The following is a 22,378-nucleotide window of genomic DNA, read 5'->3' on the forward strand; positions in this document are numbered from 1 at the left end:
AGATAATGAGCACTAGTCCAGCCTGGGCTACCTATCCTTAGACCTGTCCCAGAAAAAAAAGCAGAGGCTTGATGAGATGATTCCTCTGGCAAAAGTGCTGGCTGTGTAAGCTTGGTGACCTCAGTCCAACCCCTGGGCTCCACACTGGGAGGAGAAAACTGCTTCTTAAAAGTTGTCTTCTGACTACATGTGTGCTGTAGTACAAACACTCTCACACATCTCATACAACATACACACACATACACACACACATGCACATATACAGACACATACCACACACATATACATACACATACACACACATATATGCCACATATATACAGACACATACACATACACACAAACATACATATGCACACACATACCCATATATACACAGATACACATACAGACACATACGCACAGGGAGACACGTACCACACACATGCACATATATACACACAAACATACATGTAGGAGAAACTGCAGTCAGCCTACCCAAGCCACAGTTGCCCTGTCCCAGGTGCCCAGGCTAGCCCGCATGCGCATATACAGCAGGAACTTCCTCCCTGAGCCAAGCCTGCCTCTATACCCAGAGACTGCTGATGGAGAGACACCTGACCCAGAGACACCAATGAGGACAGGACATACAGCAGAGTCCGAGCCTGAGACAATGGGACCTTGGGAGGGGGTGTAAAGGCAGGCCTGACTTCCTTAATAAATGAGTCTGCAGCAGCTCTGCTACTCACTGACTCCAGATGCCTGAGTCCATGGTACTGCGGCTTCTCACCCCCTCCCCCAAGGGGTGTTGGAGCAGGGTAACTGGCAACACATACATACAAACATACACATTCCATACACGTGAACACAGATACACACAGATACATACACACAGACATATATACACACCACACACACATATACACAACATATAAGCAATCTCACACATCACACAATCACACACACACATAACCTGTACACATACCATACACATATACAACACACAAGCACTCTCACATATCACATGACCATGTACACACACACACACAAACAAACACGATGATTATAATACAATTTTATATGTTTTATTATAATGCAATTTAAAATATTAGAACTAAAATAGAAAAATGAAACAGGAGCAGGCTTCTTGTATCAGCCTTGCTTTTCTTCTCTAATTAGTCTTTCCAGCTGCTTCTGTGCAGTGTTTCTAAAATGCTTGTCACATTCTTGCTTGAAATCCTTGAGTGGCTCCCTGTCGCGCTGGCATTCCCAGGCGTCAGTGGCCTGGCCCCTTAGCTGTATTAGTGAGTCTTATTTGTGTAAACTAACTTTGCTTCTTTAAAAAAGGAAATCTTACAGGGCGTGAAGAGTCTCCCACACCCAGGGGTGGAATGAGGGGCCCTGGAAGGCTGGAGAAGCTCCAGTGCCTTCCTGCTGTCTGCAGACTTCTTGGCTCCAGGAGAGACAGGGGGTTGTGTAAGGAAATGAAGCTGCAGGCGCCCTAAAGATGTCATAGCCTCTGGATCAACAAACTTGGTCTGAGAAATTTCTGCTAATTTTTCCCCCCCAAACAATGTGTTCCTCTGAGGAACAGCCCTGGCTGTCCTAGAACTTGCTTTGCTGGCCTGGAACTCTCAGAGATCCGTCTGCCTCTGCCTCCTCCTTTAGTCCTCTGCTGGGATTAAAGTCGTGCACCACCGTGCCCAGCAAATTCTGCTAATTTTGTGTTCATGTCTTTGCTATTTCAATTTCCCCCTAATTGGAAAAAAAAAAAGGTCTTTTGATGGGGGTGTTGGCACACACCTTTAATCCCAGCACCTGGGAGGCAGAGGCAGGCAGATCTCTGTGGATTTCAGGCCAGCCTGATCAGCACAGTGATTTCTAGGCTACATGGTGAGACCATCTTAAATATCAAAAAATATAATTATTTCGATGAAAATATAACATTCCTTAGTGATTAGGGGCACTTGCTCCCCTTCTAGCGCCCATGTTGGGTTGCTTATAACCTCCTGTAACCCCAGTTCCAGGGGACCAACCAGATCTCCTCTTTGTAGCCTCTGCAGGTACCTACACACATGTGTACATAAATACTATTTTTTTAAAAAACTTTTAAAAAAACGGAATAAGAATTAAGAATTTCTTGAGCCAGGCATAATGGCACATGCCTTTAATCCCAGCACTCGGCAGGCAGAGGCAGGAAGGTCTCTGTGAGTTCGAGGCCAGCATGGTCTGCAGCATGAGTTTCAAGGAGAGCTACACAGAGAAACGCTGTCTCAATAAAACAAAACAGAACATAATAATCTGTGGCTGGAGAGGCACGCAGATGGCTGATGCTTACCAAGCATGAAGAAGCCTTGGGTTTGAGCCTCAGCACCTCGTCAGCTATGCTGGTACATGATGGGGATGGTCTTCTGTATATATGTGTCTTTTATTGGTTGGTGAATAAAACACTGTGGCCAATAGGGCAGCAAGATAGGCGGGTCTAGTGGAGGATTCTGGGAAGTGTAGATGGAGAGGAGTCGCCATGTGATCCTGGAAGGAGAGGATGTAAGTCAGGCGTTCTCTGGTAAGATAAGACCATGTAGAAATACATAGATTAGTAGTTATGGGTTAACATTTAAGACAGAGCTAGCCAATAAGAAGCCCAAGTCATTGACCAACAGTTTTATAATTAAAATGGCGTCTGTGTGTTCATTTCGGGCTTACGTGTAACCCCAGTACTGGGAGGTAGAAGAAGGAAGGGCAGAAGTTTAAGGTCATCTTTGGTTATACAAGGAGTTTTAGGTCAGTCTGGGTTACAGTAGATCCGGTCCAGGCATGGGCATGCAGAATTGAAGTCCTGGCTAGTCAGAGGGCTAAGGCATGGATTGCAAGGTCAGGGACTACCTGGGCTACAGAATGAGTTCAAGGCCAGCCTGGCAACTCAGTATGACTCTGTCTTAAAACAAAAAAGAGTAAGTGAATCAACAAACAGCAACAAAAAGTGAACCAGGGATATAGCTCACAATGGTAAGGAGTTCTTGAGTACCAGGTTCAATTCCCAGTACTGAAAACAACAAAAGACAGAACTTCAAGCCAGGCATGGTGGGTTACATCTGTAATACCCCACACTTAAGAGGTTAAAGCAGGAGGATTGCGCCCTATAAAAAGGGCAGGATGTAGGTCTTCTATGCATACTATAAAAGAAAGGGCACAAATAGACAAAGGATTAACTTACAAAAATACTCCGCACGGAAGTATCGGGAAGCCAGCCACTCCTGGTAACTCAGGCCTACAATCCCAGATACTCAGGAGTCTGACATCCGAGGATCCTTGGTGGGCCAGTCTGGGCTACAGAATGAGTTCAAGGCCAGCCTGGGCAACTTAGTGAAACACTGACTCCACAAGTCTAAGGAGGGGGCCTGGAGGGAAGCCTTTGCTTCTGAGTGCTGGGACTAAAGGTATGTGCCACGACTGCCGGCAAAATACTTAAAAAAAAAAAAAGTTAAAGGAGGGCTGGAGATACAGTTAATGGTAGAGCATTTGCCCAGCACGTAAGTAGTCCTTGGTTCTGTTCCAAGTACCATAAAAAGAAGGGAGGGGAGGAAGAAGGAAGGAGAAGAAAGGGCACTGGGTGAGCACCCAGGGAGATGGCCCCACTGAGAGGGAGCCTAAGTTCTTTTACAGTGGTTCAGGGGGACTTACTGGGTCTTAGCTCCTGAGCCTCTGTGTGGAGCCAAATGTGGAGGAATATCTCATGATCTGTTGAGTATCAAATCTTACAGGGTGAGCTGTTGTTTTGAAACTCACCAGTTTGTGTAAGACTCTGCAGATCATTGGGAGTGACGATCAAGATGGGTATGTAAGACCTCATGGATCATTAAGGCTCCAAATGGTCATGACCTAGGGGTGTGTGTGTGTGTGTGTGTGTGTGTGTGTGTGAGTGAGTGAGAGAGAGAGAGAGAGAGAGAGAGAGAGAGAGAGAGGTTCTCCTGTAGTAGTTCAAAGTGTCCTTGCAGTGTGGAAACATGAAGATCATGAGTTTATCCTTGGCTACATAGCTTTCCTTACAAGACAGCCTGTCTAAAAAAGAGAGAGAGAAGCACCAAATTTGCTATGTAGCCAAGAATTGCTTTGAACTCTTGGTCCTCCTGCCTCCAGACCCCCTGAGTGCTGGAATGAGACACGCACATGTCTCTTCTGTTTTGCAGCCCGATTGTTAAAACTTGAGAATTTTGTTTTTATTTTTGGCCTCTTGTCTCTGCAGACTGCCAGAGTTCCAGGCCAGCCTGAGTTGCATATTAAGTAGCTGTGGGTTGCACAGTGGAGCGCCTGCCTCCCTTGCTTCAGCCCTTGCATTTAATTGCTAGCAACAAATAGAGTTTTTTCTAGTGCATTCCTTGTCTAGTTAGTGTTATGTACTGATCAGTCAGCTTATTTCTCAGCTAATTCTTCAGAGGCCTAAGAGCAGTTCTAACTATTGAGATTTAAAAAAAATAAAATGGAGGGACTTGGACGTGGTGGCTCATGTCCTTGATCCTATCACCCAGGAGGCAGAGGCAGGTGGATCTCTGTGAGATAGAGGCCTGCCTGGTCTACAGAATAAATAAGATGTTAAAACAAAACAAAAAAGCCGGGCGTTGATGGCACACACCTTTAATCCCAGCACTCGGGAGGCAGAGGCAGGCGGATCTCTGTGAGTTCGAGACCAGCCTGGACTACCGAGCGAGTTCCAGGACAGCCTCCAAAACAATACAGAGAAACCCTGTCTCGAAAAACCAAAAACAAAACAAAACAAAACAAAACAAAAATACATACACACACACACTGCCGCTGACAGCAAAACAACCCCACTTCCCAGCAAGAGCAAGACAAACTCCTAATTCTTACACTCTGGTAGACTCCCAGGTTTGAAGAGCACATTTCTCAAGTGCCGTGCCCATCAGTAGGTAACTACATCTATTAGGAACCCCACATCCTCATCTCTTCCTCCCGACGAGAGTTGTGTGGGCACCAGACCGGTTGGTGCAGGTCTGTAATTCAAGTTATTCAGAAGGATGAGGCAGGAGGATTGGGAGATCTGACTGGGTCACACACACTACACCTTCATGCTAACCCCGGGCAATTTTGTGAGACTCTGTCTCAAAATAAAATGTAGAAGAAGCCTACAGATACAGCTCAGTGTCAGAGAGACAGACAGACAGACAGACAGACAGACAGACAGACAGAAAGACAGAGGGGGGAGAGACAGAGAGAGAGAGACAGAGAGAGACAGACAGAATTTGCTTAGCATATTGGAAAGTCTAGATTCAGTCAGTAGTGCTATTTAAACAAAAACAAAACAGGATTGAAAGATGGCTCAGCGGCTGAGAGCACACTACTGTTCTGGGGAACTTGAATTTGGTTCCTAGCACTTAGACACCTCACAACTACTGCAAGTCTAGCTCCAGAGCATCCTCTTCTGGCCTCTATGGGCACCTGCACCTCTCTCTCTCTCTCTCTCTCTCTCTCTCTCTCTCTCTCTCTCTCTCTCTCACACACACACACACACACACCACATGCAAATAAGATAAATGAAACAATCACAAATAATCTCATTATATATTTTTATGGAATACTCTTTTTGTACACTGTGAAGATGTATCTTTGCCAAGCAACCTTCTGATTGGTTTAATAAGAGCTAAATGGCCAATAGCTAGGCAGGAGGTATAGGCAGAACTTCCAGGCACAGGGAAAACTCAGGGAAGAAGAGGCAGGGAAGGGAGCCAGACATGGAAGGAGTCAGACACACAGAATGGGATAGAGGTAAAAGCCATGTAGTAGAGTGTAGATTAATAAAAAACGGGTTAATTTAAGTTATAAGAGCTAGTTGAAAACAAGCCTAAACTAAGGGCCAAGTTTCATAATTAATAATAAATCTCCATATCATTATTTGGGAGTAGGCTGGTTGGATAGAGAAAGACTCTTACAATTTATGTATCACCACGGTCTGGTAAACCCATCTTTCAGGACTCATACAGCTGTGATTTTTTTAAAGATTAATTTCATTTTAGGTTATGTGTATGTTAGGGAGATGGTGTGTGCATGTGAGTGCAGGTTCCCTTGGAGGCCAGAGGCATCAAATTCCCCTGCAGTTGGAGTTATAGAGGGTTGTGAGCTACCTTGTGGGTTCTGGGAACCCAGATATGAGCCATCTCTCCAACCTTGACAGCTGGGATTTCTGAAGTACCACTTCTCTGGTGGGGAAGTGACTAAGAAGGGTCTGAAGGCAACAATACCACCCTCCTCATAAATGGATTCCCCAAAAGAGAAAGTGAAATAATAAGTTCTAATTTACCCTGGTTTTCTGTAATCAGTCTTTCTTTGCCTCTTTAAAACAACAACAATACGTTGGTGGCGCACGCCTTTAATCCCAGCACTCGGGAGGCAGAGGCAGGTGGATCTTTGTGAGTTCGAGACCAGCCTTGTCTACAGAGCGAGTTCCAGGACAGCCTCCAAAGCCACAGAGAAACCCTGTCTCGAAAAAACCAAACAAACAAACAAACAAACAAAAAAACAACAACAACAATAACACAAATACAGCAAAATAAACAAACAAAAAAACCAGGAAGCCTGGTGGTAGTGGCTTACACTTTTAATTCCAGAACTCAGGAGGCAGAGGCTGGTGGATCTCTGTGAGTTCGAGACCAGCCTGGTCTACTGAGAGAGTTCCAGGACAGCCTCCAAAGCTACAGAGAAACCCTGTCTGGAAAAACCAACAACAATCAAAAGCAAAAACAAAAACAAAAAACCCAGGATTTAAGTATGTAGCTCCAACTAGCCTGGAACTCGATATGCAGACCAGGCTAACCTTGAACTCACAGAGATCCAATTGTGTCTGCCTCCAGTGGGCTGGAAATTAAAGATGTGAATTATCATGCCTGCTTTGGAATACTTTTTAAATTCAATTCAGTTGTATTTTGGGTGCTAGGGATTGAACCTGCAGCTTTGCTCACGCTAGCTGGGTGACTGACCTAGCGCTGAGGTATACTGCAGCCTCTTCAGGAAATTTTCAGCTCCTTTTGTTTGCTTTTTGTTTTGCCTGCAGGAGATGGCACATGGGCCCTTGTGTGCATGCCAGATGGGTTCAACTGCTGAGACACAACTCCGACCTGCCTTCTGTCGAATTTAAAGAAAGTCTAGCTCAGTTGTAGAGGGCTGAGTTTGATTGGAAGACTGCATAAAGACAGATACGGAAGAGCAAATCTGTAATCCCACTACCCTAGATGTTGAATCAAAAAAAATCAACAAGCTCAAAATCATCCATGTCTCATTCAAGGCCAGCTTGGGTTTCACCAGACCTTTTCTCAGAAACAAAACTAAAGCTAAAATTGTCTACCACTCTAGAGGCGGTAGGACCTGGGAGAATGGAGTCCGTAAATGAGTCAGACCAAAGTCTCGAGCAATAGCCAACTTTATTCAGAGCATCAGACAATTCATACTCTGTGGATTAAGGAGAATCACGTGAATAAAGTGTACAATCACAAGGGCAAGCCGAACATGACAAAACAAACAAACAAACGAACAAAACCATGACAAAAAAAATCAAAACAAAAACAAAAACCCCCACTCTTTTCCATAGAGACCCGTAAACAAATAACAATAGCCAGTTGTAATGAATAATCTGAAGTAAACTCATTCCTCTCCGCTACACCTGGGAAGGGCACGAAAGCACATTCCAAGAACAATTCTACGTTTTGAAGAAACTGAGGTCACAAGAGTCTTCCTTGTCTTGGTTGCTCAGAGTTTTCTAGCAAGCTCTCAGAAATCTCATTCCCTTCTTGGACAGTGTTCCGACACCAAAACCAGCAAATTTGGGGGGCCATGGTGGAGAGGGAGGGAGGAGGTAACTCTTGACCCAGCGCGTTAGTTTCTTGTCTTATTGTGATAAAATACCGTGACAAAAGCAACCCGAGAGAAGGGTTTGTTTCAGCTGCCTGACAGAGAATTCAGCAGGAGGAGCTCAAGGCAGCGGGTGTCCACAATCAGGAAGTAGGTAGTGGTGAACGTTCCTCCCCAGCTAGCCTTTTCTCTTGTATTTACTCCAGGACCCAACCCCAGGGAACAGTATCGCTTTCTCTTAGTGTCTCATCCCATATCAGTGAACCTTCTCAACAACTTTCCTCACAGGCATGTCCTGGACCAATTAATCCTCATAAGTGTGTCAGGAGGCTTGCCTCTTAAATCACCCCAGATCCTGTCAAGCTGACAACATCAACTAGAGCTTGCATGAAGGCATGAAGCTCTGGGTGTGATCCCAAGTACTGCATAGACATGTCCGTCATTCCAGCACTGGGAAGGTGGAGGTATGAGGCTCAGGAATTCCAGTCTAGCTTTGGTCACATAGCAAGGCTTGACCACACAGACTAACTTCAGCTACTTGTCGTAAACAAAACTAGGGTCAGTGAGATGGCTCAGCAGGTAAAGGGGATAGCCTGAGTTCAATCCCTAGGACCTATGCAAGGGAATAAGGAGAGAATTAAGTCCATAAAGTTATCCTTTGACCTTCACAAGTGCACTTTGGCGTTCATGATCAAAATAATAAAATAATAATAATAACTGGGCAGTGGCACTGCACATCTTTAATCCCAGCACTGGGGAGGCAGAGGCAGGTGGATTTCTGTGAGTTCGAGGCCAGCCTGGTCTACTGTGTGAGTTCCAGGACAGTAAGAACTGTTACATAGAGAAAACCAAAATAATAATAATAATAATAATGATAATAATAATAATAAATTACTTTTGTACTTTTAACTTCAATACAAATCTATTCAGATTGGGTCTTCATTTTTTTCATGTTCTTTAGTATTAATTCTAAATTCCTTTGTCTGCCAGAAATGGTAGTGTACTCCTATAATCCCAGGAAGCAGAAGCAGGAGGATTGCTGTGAGATCCAGGCCAGTCAGTGCTACATAGTAAAAGCCTGTCTCAAAAAAAAAAAAATTCAAAAGTCAGATGATCAAATAAAAAAAAATTCTCCATCATCTGGATCTAGGAAAACATACAGTCAAAACCAAACAAAAACAGAATAAGGAAAATCCACCATTTTCTGCCCACAAACTCACACAGTGCAGAAGGTCACCTTCAGCAAAGGGCCTCTCTGCCCAGCCCCGCATACACAGCACACCTGTTTAACTGCTCTGGCTCGCTACGGCCCTTATCTTCCTTGATTATAAGCAGCCCTGCCTATCCTTAGATAGCAGGCTCCCCCACTCCTGGAACAGTGTTCCATTTATCACTGTAAGCCAGACTATGACACTAAACGTAAGACTCTCCATAAATGTTGAACTGAAGTGAACTTATGCACTTGTATTTCCTGCAATTATTTCCTAAGTTCTTATAAAAGTTAATTTGGGAAATGTCAGCCTGTCTCAGCTGTCCTCCGAGGAGAGAAGAAAAAGGGCATTTGTGCACGCAGGGACTGAGGAAAAGGCACATCCTTAGAGGACCAGGGATAGTGACGGCTGTGGAAATATACAGGAGAGGTCACATAGGGAGGGGGAAAAGGCAATAGGAAAAAGCTGGATTAAATGATGGTTCGCACAAGCCTGTAACCCCTGCATTGAGAAGTGAAGGCAGGAGGATAAGAAATGCCAGGCCAAACTTGGATATGTAAGATCCTAACTAAAAGTGAATTGAAAGAAATCGAAACTTGATTGGTGAGATGGCTCAGTTTCTGGAAGTATTTCCTACCAAGTTTGACCACCTGCGTTCAATCCCTGGGACCCACATTGTGGAAGGAAAGAACCAACTCCCTCAAGTTGTCTTCTGACCTTCATCCTGAATCATGGCCCGGGCACGCATACATAAACACTTGCCACAGTGTAGAGTTAGGCGGGAAAGTTTCAGTGAGGGATTATCTGATCAGGTTGGCCTGTGGGTGTGTCTATGGAGGAGTGGGAGGACTCACCTACTGTGGGTGGCATCATTCTCTAGGTAGGGGACTCTGAGCTGGGTAAAAGTCCAGCAACCGAGCCGGCATTGGCAAGAGTGCGTGCAAGCATTCCTCCTGTCTTCCCTTGACGAAGAGTACAATGTGGCAATAGCCAAGGGTGGCCTTGAAACCAGCTTTTCCTTTCTTTCTATTTGTTGTTGTTAGTACTATTATTATCATTGTTGTTCTCACTATGTAGCTCTGAGTAGCCCGGAACTCACAGAGTTGGCCTGCATCTGCCTCCCAATGACTGGAATTACAGGTGTGCCCCGCCGTTGCCCAGCTGAGAATATCTCTGAGACAGGGAGACGGTGTTCCCTAGGCAAGGAGGATGCAGTCAGGGTCATGGACTTCAGCTCTGTGCTGGTGTCTCCCAGTCTCATTCTCAACGTCTCTCAATCCTTACGTCGACTACACGCCCATGGCTCTGCTCTGAAGACTCATTGGCCAGGGTCCCCCAGTCTTCCCCTCCACTCTGGCTGCTGTTTACCAAGCCTTCAGCCTTGAAGTCATTTGTGGCGCTGTCTGCCTTACTGAAGAAAAATGGATTTTTACCTCGATTCCTGATTCCTGTTTAAATATTTAGTTTACTCAGCACAGGTCCAAGTGACTTTCCATTTCTCTGGGTGCCTGGGAGCCGTGCTGACACTGGAGTCATAAACAATACACATCTGATCCCAGCAACATGCCGCTGGCTGGGGGTGAGAGGGCTCCTCCATTCCTCAAGTCTCTGTGCCCGGCCTGCCCTACAGATGCTTCTGGAAGCTGTGGCATAATGGATAATCTCCTCCAAAGGGTTGGGGCCTCAAGGTTGCTGCTGAAAAGAGTCACCGTGTCTCCAGCCAAAGACGAGACCTGTGTGGGTGTCTGAGGTGATCGAAATAGGTGCAAATACCATAGATATGGAATGTTCACACCTGGGGGGAGATTTGAGGGCCACTTAGAGAAGTCCCGACTCGGGCTGTGTGTAAAGGTCAGGGCATAGGGAGAGAATATCAGATTGTCTTGGGGGAGGGAGGGGTCAGCTAAATTGAAGGGCAAAAGAAGCCATGAAATGCTGGAACCTTCTCCCCCTGCCTTCAGAACTCTGTCTTCTGAACTCTATAGGCTCCACACCTCATTGTAAGGACACAGATGAGGTTTCCGTCTGTCGCCTCCTTCACTAAGGAAGCAACGCTGGGATTTGGCTGGACAGGTTCTGAGTATCGTTAGCTCAAACCTCAAAAAGGTCAAACTGCCTCCAGGTGACCTCTCTTTGGAGGCTGAGCTCTGATCTGGGCAATTAAACACGATCGCTGTGTGAGTTGCCTCTAATGACATGCTCTTGGACTGGCTGTGTAATAACAGTGTCTTGGAGGCAGCTCTGTAATACACTTTCTCCCCCCAAAACTCTGCAGAGATAAAAGGAGACAAAAACAATGATTTATTTATCCAGAAGTTCAAAGTTTTGCTTTGAGCTCTCCAACATTTTTAGTTCTTTTTGAAATCAAGAGAACAAATAAACCGCCCTCTTTCTCTATAGAAAGGGCAGCCACTAAAAACCTACAGATAAAGATAAAAGGGACCGAGGGAAGGAACAAACTCTAGTCTCTGTCCCTTGATGTGGCTGAAGGTGGAAGGACTGGTGAGTCTTCCGGTCCTTGGAGTCATGGCTAAAACCCTACCAATTTACTTCCAGATCCCCAGTGCTAGAGTTAAAAACACAAGATGGGCCTGGGAGTTGGGCAAGGTGGCAGATGTCTGTAAAAGCCAACACAAGGCAAGCTCAGGTATGCCTGAGACTAGCTTGTTAATTTGGAAGCTTCACCCCAGTTCCTGGCATTCATATACCCAAAGAGTCTGGGATGTTACAGTACAAGTTCCACCCAAGCTCCCATTTCCCCCAGACTCTGCTGCATCTCAGAAAGCCCGCCAAATGATGGTCCCTCCCCCAGAGATGCTCAAGACCACTCCCACGGAGTATTTAAACTGCCCTCTAGAAAACAGACTCGTGGTTTTCTAGTCTCTGTGTCTCATCTCCTCTCTGGGGAACAGGAAGGTCATCTGGGAGCTCAGTATTCTTTAAACATGGGCCTGTTCTAATTTGGTTTGATTTGGTCTGATTTGGATTGCTGCATAGGCTGAGAGGCTTATCAGGGGTGTAGAAAATTTCAATGTTAGACAATTTAGTGACGGCTTTTTGTTTGTTTGTTTGTTTTTGAGACTTTGGCTGCCCTAGAACTTGAAGTGTAGATCAGGTTGTTATCATGCTCATAGAGGATTAACTAAGTCACTCTGGGAATGAGGTCGTTCCAGACTACGCCTGGTTCATGCTGCTCTGCTTTAAACTAAAACTTAGAAAGGGAAGAAAGAAGAAAAGAGGGCCAGGGATGTACCTCAGTGCTTGAAAGCTAGTCTGGGATACACAAGACTGGACTTAATCTGTTCCTTCTTCTGAAGCGCGTGCCCGTGTGTGTGTGTGTGTGTGTGTGTGTGTGTGTGTGTGTGTGTGTGTGTGTGCACATATATGCATATATTTAAGGAAACACACACACACACACACTATGTTTAAACTTTCTATCTGCTGCCTGGCTCGCCTTTAATCCCAGCAGGCAGAGGCAAATGGATGAATACAGGTTTTAGGCCAGTCCAGTCTGCAAGTGAATGTCAGGGCAACCAGGGCTACCTAGTGAGAGACCCTGTCTCTAAAGCGATAAAAATCCTTCTAACACACCTATTGTACTTAGAATAAAATCCAAGTCCTTTTCCAAAGCCACCAGGCTGTGTGTGACCCAGACCCTAGTCACCTTTCTCACCTAACCTCCTACCCACTCAGGCCTCCATGTGATCATCATGTCTAGCAACTTCTGGGTGGGGGGAATTTGCAAGTGTGTTTCTCTCTGCATGGATGTCTCAGGGCTCTGGCCTCTCCAAGGGGTCTCTGTTCATTTCTTATGGTGTCCTTCAGGCTTTTCCTGAACACATCAACATTTTGTTGCCTTTCTCTGATTCTGATTGTAATCTCTGTAGCATCTCTCATTCTCTACTATCATATATATTCACCTATTTGTATATGTGTTGTCTATATTCTCCAATAAAACATGAACCCAGGAGACAGGTACTTGGTTCAGCCTGGTCCTGGGTTTATCTGCAACGCCTTTCTCTGTGTTCAGTATATATTTGTTGGTTTTGGTGAATGGAAAGGTTTTTTTTTTTCCTTTCTTTTTCTGGGTGTAGTGGTGTGCATCAGTAATCCGAGCTCTTAGGAGGAGACTGTAGCAAGTTGTTATCCTAGTTTACAAGCAAGTGGTTATGGGGCCACTTAGGATCTCAAAAAATAAACGCACAGAGACTTGGGGAGTTGGCTCAGTTGGTAAAGTGCTTGTCACACAAGCAGGAGGACCTGAGTTGGGAATCCCCAAACACGCCTAAAAGCTGGGTACACTGCTCCTGCTTTGGTAACCCCAACTCAGGACAAGGAGATAGGGAGGGCAGCCAGCATCAGACAGAGCCCCAGAGCTTGCTGACTGAGCTAGTTCAGCTGAGTCAGTGTGCCCCAGGTTCAGTGAACGATCCTGTCTCAAAGGTGGAACGTGACTGAGGAAGCCCTTGACCACGGGCTTCCACATGTACTCATGCACCTAAGTGTGCTCATGAACGCGCCTGCATGTGCACACACAAACACACACACATACACACTCCTCCCTAAAACAAACAAACAAAGGCATTTTTGTAAACAGGAGGGAGACTGGTGGTTTTGCTAGTGCCCATCCTGCACCAAGGAAACGTGAGCTGGTATCTGAGGTGCTGGCCGGCTCCCTTACAAAGAAACCCCATTGAGGCATTAACTGGGGCATCGCTATAATGGTGCTGCACTGGTGGTGTTCATGGGGACATGTGATATAGCATGGTGGTACTCCAGAGAAAGTATTTGACTGTTCCCTTTGGTTCTTAATAGAGGTGTGTAGAATCCAGATTTTCTCCTTCCTTCCTTCCATCCTTCCATCCTTCCTTCCTTCCTTCCTTCCTTCTTTCTTCCCCTTCCTCCCTCCCTCCCTTTGTTGTTTGTGAAAGGATAAATAAAAAGAAAGGTAACGGTGGTATGCGGAGGTATGCCACTAAGCAAACACACTACGCGCCACAGTTAGTGCAAGAGTTTTATTGAGTGAGGAGGGGAGCAAAGGCCCTGTCGGAGTGGGGACTTGAGAGAGGCAGGCAGACAAGAGGAAGAAGAAAGACGAGAGAGGTAAGAAGAGGCTAGAGAGGTTAAGAAGGGGCACAGCAGAGCAAGAGGCAAGAGAAACGAGAGACAAGAGAGGTAAAGAGGCGAAGAGAGCGAGCTGCGCCTGGCACGCTCTTTTACAGCGTGCACATGTCACATAGCTGCCTTGAAGGACGAGTGATGACGTCAGTGCCTTGGTGGCAGAGGCAGGCAGCTGGGATGGCAGAAACTAACATAAATGTTAGCATTCAGGCATTGACACTGGCCTGCTCTCTGGGACCTAGCAGGACATGTCATCAGCAGCCGCCAAGATGTGACTTTGTAGCTGCTGCAGCCGCTAAGTGGCGCGTTCTTTCTATGCGCATGTGCCATATCCCCTCGGAGGACACCTCTGTACATAGCTACAGCAAACCTCCCATGTGAGCTCTGTTGCATGGTCTAACTTTGTGGTGCCCCTTCGCTTTAACCCGCCAAAGTCTCCTTCTGCTGCAAAACTATTGCAGCTTGGTTTTTTTTTGTTGTTGTTGTTGTTTTGTTTTTTTTTGGTTTTTACGAGACAGGGTTTCTCTGTCTTGTTTTGGAGGCTGTCAGTCCAGCCTGGCCTCGAACTCACAGAGATCCACCTGCCTCTGCCTCTGGAGTGCTGGGATTAAAGGCGTGTGCTGCCACGCCCGTGGAACCCAGGTTTTCTTTGCCGTGGTCACTAAGCTTCCCGTGCCAGGCAGGAGAGACACCAAGACAGGAAAATTGAGCTGTTTCTATGAAATTACATTGGGCTGCTTTGTGCTTATTTCTCTATTATTCTCTTACTTGGTTTAATTTTGTTGTTGTTTGTGTTTGGAGAGTGTTTCATGTAGCCTAGGCTTGCCTGGAACTCTCAGTGTGGCCAAAGCTAACCTTGAACTCCTGATTCCTATGCCTCTCACTCTTGTATGCTGCAATTAGTGGGGTGGGCTATCATGTCCCCCAGCCTGGCTTTTCCTTTTCCCTTTTGTGGTGCTGAAGAAATAACCCAGGGCCTCAAATCTGACAGGCAAATGTCGCACCTCCCTGCTCTGCCGTTGGATTTCTGTTCTCTTTTGTCTCTGTAGACCCAATCCACCCTCTCTCTGTCTGTCTTTTCGGTGTTGTCTATGTCTTGACATTTGTCTTTGGATTTTAGGTCTACTCTAACCCAAGATGATCTATCTCATTTTGATACCCTTCACTTAATTACACCTATAAACAGTATTTTCCCAAATGAGGCCATATTCATAGTTTCTAGGTAGGCATTCTTTCGCGTTCTTCCTCCTTTGATGAGATGGGAGTCACTCAACCCACTTTACCCTCCGAGGAAGGGTGAGGTAGAGAGGGTGAGGTGACGGAGGAGGGGAATCAGATGGGATTTGTTCCTTTCCTTTCTCTGTTCTTTACCACAGGGGTTAGCAGACTTGAGGATCGGGGCAGGACTCCACCGGGTTGTGCTCCGTAGTCAAAGGGGCAGCCCTGGGCACTCCGCCCTGGGCAGCGACTTGTGTGACTGCTCATGCCCTAAACCTGTTTGGACCTTGACTTCCGTGGGCAGAACCCAACCTGTTAAACCTGTTTCTGTTCTTGGGAGCTGCTTTTCCCCCTGTGGGCCAGGGTTTGGCTTACTTCTGAGACCAGACAGGCTGGGTTGTGGGCTAATGGTGACAGGGAAGACAAGGGTTCCAGCACTGTTCCTTCTCCTACGCTCCAGACCTCTTCACTGAATTCTTCAGAGAGGAACTCCCTACCCAGACACTAACTAAAAGGGCACCTGGAACCAACCTGTCCATCGCCAAACTTAGTCTTGCCTCAGCTCCCACATCCTGCCTGTCCTCTGGGACCTCCACCTACCTTTTGGCTTTCCTGTCTCCCTAAAGCCTCCAGATCTTACTGCTCACTCTTTGATGAAAGACAAATCCGTCAACTTCCCTCTTGGCCCATTGTCTCTGCTCTAGGCCGGACTAGCTCTTCCATTCACCCATCCCATGCCTTCCCTCCTAGCCTGGACCCCTTCCTCTCTGTGAGTAACTCTTGCTACAACAGCCTGATTCACACATATCCCCCCCTCCACCCCCTTTGGTTTCTTTTTCTTTTGAGACAGGGTCTCTCTGTATAGTCTTGGCTGTCTTGGAGCTCTCAAACTCAGAAATATTCCTGTCTCTGCCTCCTGAGTGCTAGGATTAGAGGTATATGCTACCACACCCGGTTCTGACTCCTTCTTGCAAACATCCTTACTACTTCTCCTATTGCCCCCCTGAATTTTTTTTTTCTCCTGACAATGAAAGGTTCAGGCATCGCACTGGCCTGGCCCTGTCACCTGGCAGAATGCACTCAGGCAGCACTCTGGTCAGCCCAGGGGTCCACGAGTACAGTCTGCACGTCTGCACACAGGTGATAAGGACTTCTTTAAAAAACAGACCTTCCCATCCCCCCACTCCCGCCGGGCGATGGTGGCGCACGCCTTTAATCCCAGCACTTGGGAGGCAGAGGCAGGCGGATTTCTGTGAGTTTGAGGCCAGCTTGGTTGATAGAGTGAGTTCCAGGACAGCCTCCAAAACAAAACAAGAGAAACCCTGTCTCGAAAAACAAAACAAACAAACAACAAACAAAACCCAGACCCCTACACGCTCTTACCCTATGCTGTCTCGTCTTGCTTCCTCTCTTGTCCTCCACTCCCCCTTCATGTCTCTCTCTCCCCCTCTCGTTCTCCCGCCCTGTAATAAACTGTGGTTAACGTATCTCTCATATCTCATGTTCCATCTCTCCGCTTCTCATTAACTTAAAAGAACAGACCCCACACTTTTTGGCAAAAGTTTCTACACCTGGACAAGCCTCTCCACCGATACAGCAATCCAAATCGGACCAAATCAAACTGAATTAGAAAAAACCCACGTTTAATAGATGCAATGCTCCCAGATGGCCTTCCCACCCCCCAGAGAGGAGATGAGACAGAGAGACTGGAAAGCCGTGAGCCTAGTTTCTGGGGGAGAAGTTTAAATACCCTGTGGGAATGGTCTTGAGTAACTCCAGGGGGAGGGGCCATCATTTGGCTGGCTTTCTGAGATATAGCAAGGTTTGGAGGGAGATGGGGGAGGGGGTGGAATTTCCACCATAAAGTCCCAGACTCTTTGGGCATATGGACACCAGCGATTGGGGCAAAGCTTTTACCATAACATCTCAGACTTTTTTGGGTATATGGGTGCCAGCCACTGGGGAAAGCTTTTACCATACCGTCCCAGACTTTTTGGGTGTATGGACGCCAGCGACTGCATCTTCCATAATAAGATTTAAATCCTGGAAAAGGAGAGCACCAGAATCAATCAGCCACTAATAAATCGCCTGGGCCCTCATCTCGGTCCCCGCTGTCTTCCAGACCCTACTTCCATCTTCCCCAGAGAAGGAGCCTTCCTGGGGCTAGGATTGGCTTAGCTCAGGCTCCTCTGAAGTCACTAGGGAGCTATACAGGATCTTAGCCAGGCCTGGCAGTATTTGCTTTTAATCCCAATTCTCGGGAGGCAGAGGCCACGCTGGTCTATATTGCCAGTTCCTGGCCAGCCAGACTACACAGTATGACCACATCTCAAAGAAAAGTAGCAAAGGAAAACTCCGCCCTCCTGAAACTCATCTGGACTTTCATGTTTTTAGGCTGGGAGCGCATGGGAGGGAAGCCGTGACTGGAGAAGCTGTGAAACTCCCTGGGCTGGCTCCCTTCCCCTGAGGGACATTCTTATTTTGCTTGTTGAGGTCACAAGCCTTTCTTCTAGGATTCATTTGTCCCTTTTTACAGCCCAGGACCTCCTTAAAATATCTGAAACAGCCTGGACTTTTCCAAAGGAATCTGCTAAAGAACAAAATAAGTTAATGAAAGGGAGGGGGCGATAAATCTCAGGAAAGACAAACAAGACAGTTTCTTTCCAAAGCTGGGCTCTAGCTTCAGATTAATTACACCCTAGGCCCCCAGGCTCCTTTCCTAGGTTCAATATTGCAAGGCTCCCAGACTGCAGCCAGAACACAGAACGCTTTTTTTTTTCCTTTCACAAAAATTCTGTGCCTGAAGAGAAAAAAACTGAAGGAAAAAACCAAATCAAAACAAAAAGAATTCCATCCTAAGTTGAAACAAAACCTAATTCTCTGTCTCATCTCTCTCTCTCTCTCTCTCTTTTAGTTTATTTATTTATTGTGACTGGGTTTCTCTGTGTAACAGCCCTGGCTGTTTTGAAACTCTCTGTAGACCAGTCTGTCCTTGAACTCCCAGAGATCCACCTGCCTCTGCCTTCCAAGTGCTAGGATTAAAGGCATGTGCCACCATACCCCAATCTTTTATCTTTTTTTTATTCTTATGTTTATTTAAATATGTGTGTGTGTGTGTGTGTGTGTGTGTGTGTGTGTGTGTAAGGACAGAGAATAATTTTACAGAAGTTGGTTTTCTGCTTCCGTCATGTAGTTTCACAGGGATTAGACTCAGGTCTTCAGGCTTGGTGGCAAGTGCCCTTACCCACTGAGCACTCTCAGCATTGACAGTGTCCCTTTTTTTCCTAGATTTTCTTCCAGATAAAGTCTAGTGTAGCCTGTGCTGGCTCCTCCTGCCTCTACCTCCAGGGAGCTAGAATCATAGGTCTTGCGCCACCACACCTGGCTCATTTGAAGCTTTCCTGCAGATAAAAGGGTGGGATCCTGGATACGAACAGAGGGCACTGTGGGCCTCAGGCAGTCCCTTCCATGTGGTTCTTTAATCACGACCGCCACGCTAGGAAGCTTCACCCACTGGAACACCTGATTTGCTTTGGAGCTTCGGACATGCTTTTGTAGACATCTCTTTTTTTAATTAATTAATTTTTATCTGTATTGGTGTTTTGTCATATGTGTCAGGTCCCCCGGAACTGGAGTTACAGACAGCTGTGAGCTGTGGTGTGGGTGCTGGGAATTGAACCCCGGGGTCCTCCGGAAGAGGACCGCTGAGCTGTCTCTCCAGCCTGAGGCAGCCCTTGAGAATGTGGAGAGAACTAGGACCTCACAAACATGCGAAGGAGTCCTTCGCATGCAGCACCCCATCAATGCTGGGGCTTGAACCCAGGGCTTCATGCATGCTATGAATGTGTTCTACCAGCTGAGCTGCAACCTCAGTCACCATTTATTCTTTTCTTGCTTTAAGATTTATTTTGATAGCTGGGCAGGGTGGCGCATGCCTTTAATCCCAGCACTCGGGAGGCAGAGGCAGGAGGATCTCTGTGAGTTCGAGGCCAGCCTGGTCTACAGAGCGAGTTCCAGGACAGCCAGGGCTACACAGAGAAACCCTGTCTCAGAAAAAAAGATTTATTTTAATATGTGTGTGTGTGTGTGTGTGTGTGTGTGTGTTTATGCATTGGCAAAGGCCTGTGAGTGTAGGTACGTGCTGAGGCCAGAAGATGTTGAATCCTTTGGAGATGGGGTTACAGACAACTGCAAGTCATCTGTTCTGGGATCTTAACTTGGGTCATCTGGAAAAGTAGTGTGTGCTCTAACTGCTGAGCCATCCTTCCCTCCCCCCATTCTTTTAGGTACTGAACATTTTCTATATAGAGGATCCTGTCTGGGAGCTGGAGGTTGAAGGGGCTTACACAGAGAATCTAGGGGAGGTGAGGGAGTCTGGTCTGGCTGTCATCACGTCCTGCTCTGCCCAAAGTCTCTGTGTCTTTAATGGGGTCTCCAGGCTAAGGCTGATCCTAAGGAGAAAACCGGAGTGTGGACGGGCGTGGGAAATGCTCTTAGCACCTTTCACATACTTACTGTGGTAAGTCCAGGGACCTCAGAAACCCGAGGAAATGCGACAAAGACAAGGAAGTAACAAGAATACACACATATTTTGAGGAAGAAAATGTCTGTGCTTATCGTTTCTGAGACGGGTCTCGTGTAGTCCAGGATGGCTTTAAATCGTGTAGCTGAGGAAGATCTTGGGCTCTCTCTCGGTCCCCCTAACTCCACTTCCAACCCAAGGATTGGGCGCAGGGATTAGAAGCCTAGGCTATCAGACTGGGTTATTCCGTACTGGGGGTCTAACCCAGAGCTTCATGCATGGTGGGTAAACTTTCTGTCAACTAAGCTACACCCCAGGATAGCTTCAGATTTGCTATGCAGTTTGGGATAATCTTGACTTCCTGTTCTTCATACCTCTGCCTCCCAAGTGGGCTTCAAGAAAAACTTAATGTGCACGTATGTAGGCTATGATGTGCATGTGGGGCTCTGTAGACCTTTTTTGTTGTTGTTCCCTGAGACAGGGTTTCTCTACGAAACAACTCTGGCTATCCTGGAATTCCCTCTGTAGACCAGGCTGGCCTTGAACTCACAGACATCCACCTACCTCTGCCTCCTGAGTGTGGGATTAAAGGCGTGCACCACCACCACCCGGCTCTGAGGCCAACTTTTAAGAATTGATTCTCTTGGCTGGGCGTTGGTGGCGCACGCCTTTAATCCCAGCACTCGGGAGGTAGAGGTAGGTGGATGTCTATGAGTTGGAGGCCAGCCTGGTCTACAGAGCAAGTTCCAGGACAGGCTCCAAAGCTACGGAGAAACCCTGTCTCGAAAAACCAACCAACCAACCAACAGAAATTGGTTTTCTGTTTCTACCATGTGGGTTCCAGAGACCAAACTCCAGTCACCAAGCTTGGCTGCAAAGCATCTTTACCTGCTGAGCCCCTGCTCCTGTAAACTGCCCGCCTCCCACTCTTGCTCATTTATCACTTAAAAATTATGAGCAAACTTTCTAAAACTCATGATCCATTTCTTTGAAGTTTTCAGGCTGCATTCTTACTAGAAGCCAGACTTTGTGGCTCACACGCTCTCATGGGCCAGAGGGAAACACTGAATTACATTTAGGACTGATGCCAGGAGACTATTCCAGGTGAATTATTTAGCCTATTTGTGTGTCAGCTCAGAAATGGAGAGTGGTGGAGACAAGTCACAATATGTTTTTGGAGGGATCTCCAGCGAAAGGTTTGGGATGAATAACAGCTGCGCTGTCATTGCACCAAAGCACTTATGTTTTCTTCTCTGGGCCAGAAGAGCCAAGGGCTCACAGTCTGGAGCATTCTACGAACTCCTCTGGAATGTGAGGCTTTCTGTTTGTCTGATTTACAAAGCACCTTCAGATGTCACCACAGCCTACCCTTAGCACTCACCTGTGCCGTGGAAGCAACCTCTCCGTTTTGTAGATGCGAAAACAGGCCAAGGAATAGTCAGTGTAATAATGGCAAAAGCACATTCGTTTATTTGCCTCGGCTATTCATAAGATTATTTTTCCTCAGTATCTTGCGATAAAGGAACATCAGCCAAACTGCAGTCTCCTCTTCAGGGGACACCACCTACCCTGGCACAGACCTCAGTCAGTGTCACCAGGCACTAGTGGACAATCAGGGGCATGCTTATTATGCAGCAATGTCTGGGTATAGTTTGGGACGACTTGGCTTTCCTAAAGGAAGTTGTGTGTTCCTTTGGGATGAGGCACTCAAGAAGATCTTGCTTTGTATGCCAAGATGGCCATAAACCAGAGTGAAAAGGGGGATGTATAGCTAATCAGCAAGGGAAAATTAACTGTTTAAAAGCTTTCCAGCAGGGTGTGTTATCCACACCTGTCACATAGTCCTAGCACTTGAGAGGCAGAGCCAGAGCCAGCCGGAGCTGAGACCCTGATTAAAATAAATAAGGCTGGTGGGGTAGTACAGTTCGTGTAGGAGCTTACAGCCATTGAAATGAGCACCTGAGTTCATCCCCGGGTCCCAAATGATAGACCTACACCTATGTGTCATACCATTCATGCCCTGACGTATATAATAAAAAATTAAACGTACTAACAATCTACAAACAAACCAACAAACTCTCGAAAGTTCAGTAAGTAGGATGCACAAAGCCAGGCTTCAATCCAAAATACTGCAAAAAGGGGGGGGGCTTTTTGACATAAAACCAGTTAGCCGACCAGCTACACCCAACTGTTTGACAGGACCTCTTCCTTTTGCTGGGGGCAATGGCAGATTGTGCAAACCCAGTTCCCCTCTCCGGCAAAGGAAGCCTTCCTGTGCCAAAGGTTAAACCACATGCCTTAAACAGAGCCTGTTTAGAGGCCGGGCCTGAGGATGTGGGGGACTCGGTTGGTTCTGGGGTCTGTTCAGCTCTGTTTCAGTTCTCTGCTAGACCTGCCACTGTGGTTGGGCTGGAGAGCCAGCTTCTTTGACCTCTTTTGGTGGCCGGGTCTCAGGCTGGACAAGTTG

This window comes from Mesocricetus auratus, unplaced genomic scaffold, assembly GCF_017639785.1.
Source record: "Mesocricetus auratus isolate SY011 unplaced genomic scaffold, BCM_Maur_2.0 Super-Scaffold_100676, whole genome shotgun sequence".
NCBI classification, from domain to species: domain Eukaryota; kingdom Metazoa; phylum Chordata; class Mammalia; order Rodentia; family Cricetidae; genus Mesocricetus; species Mesocricetus auratus.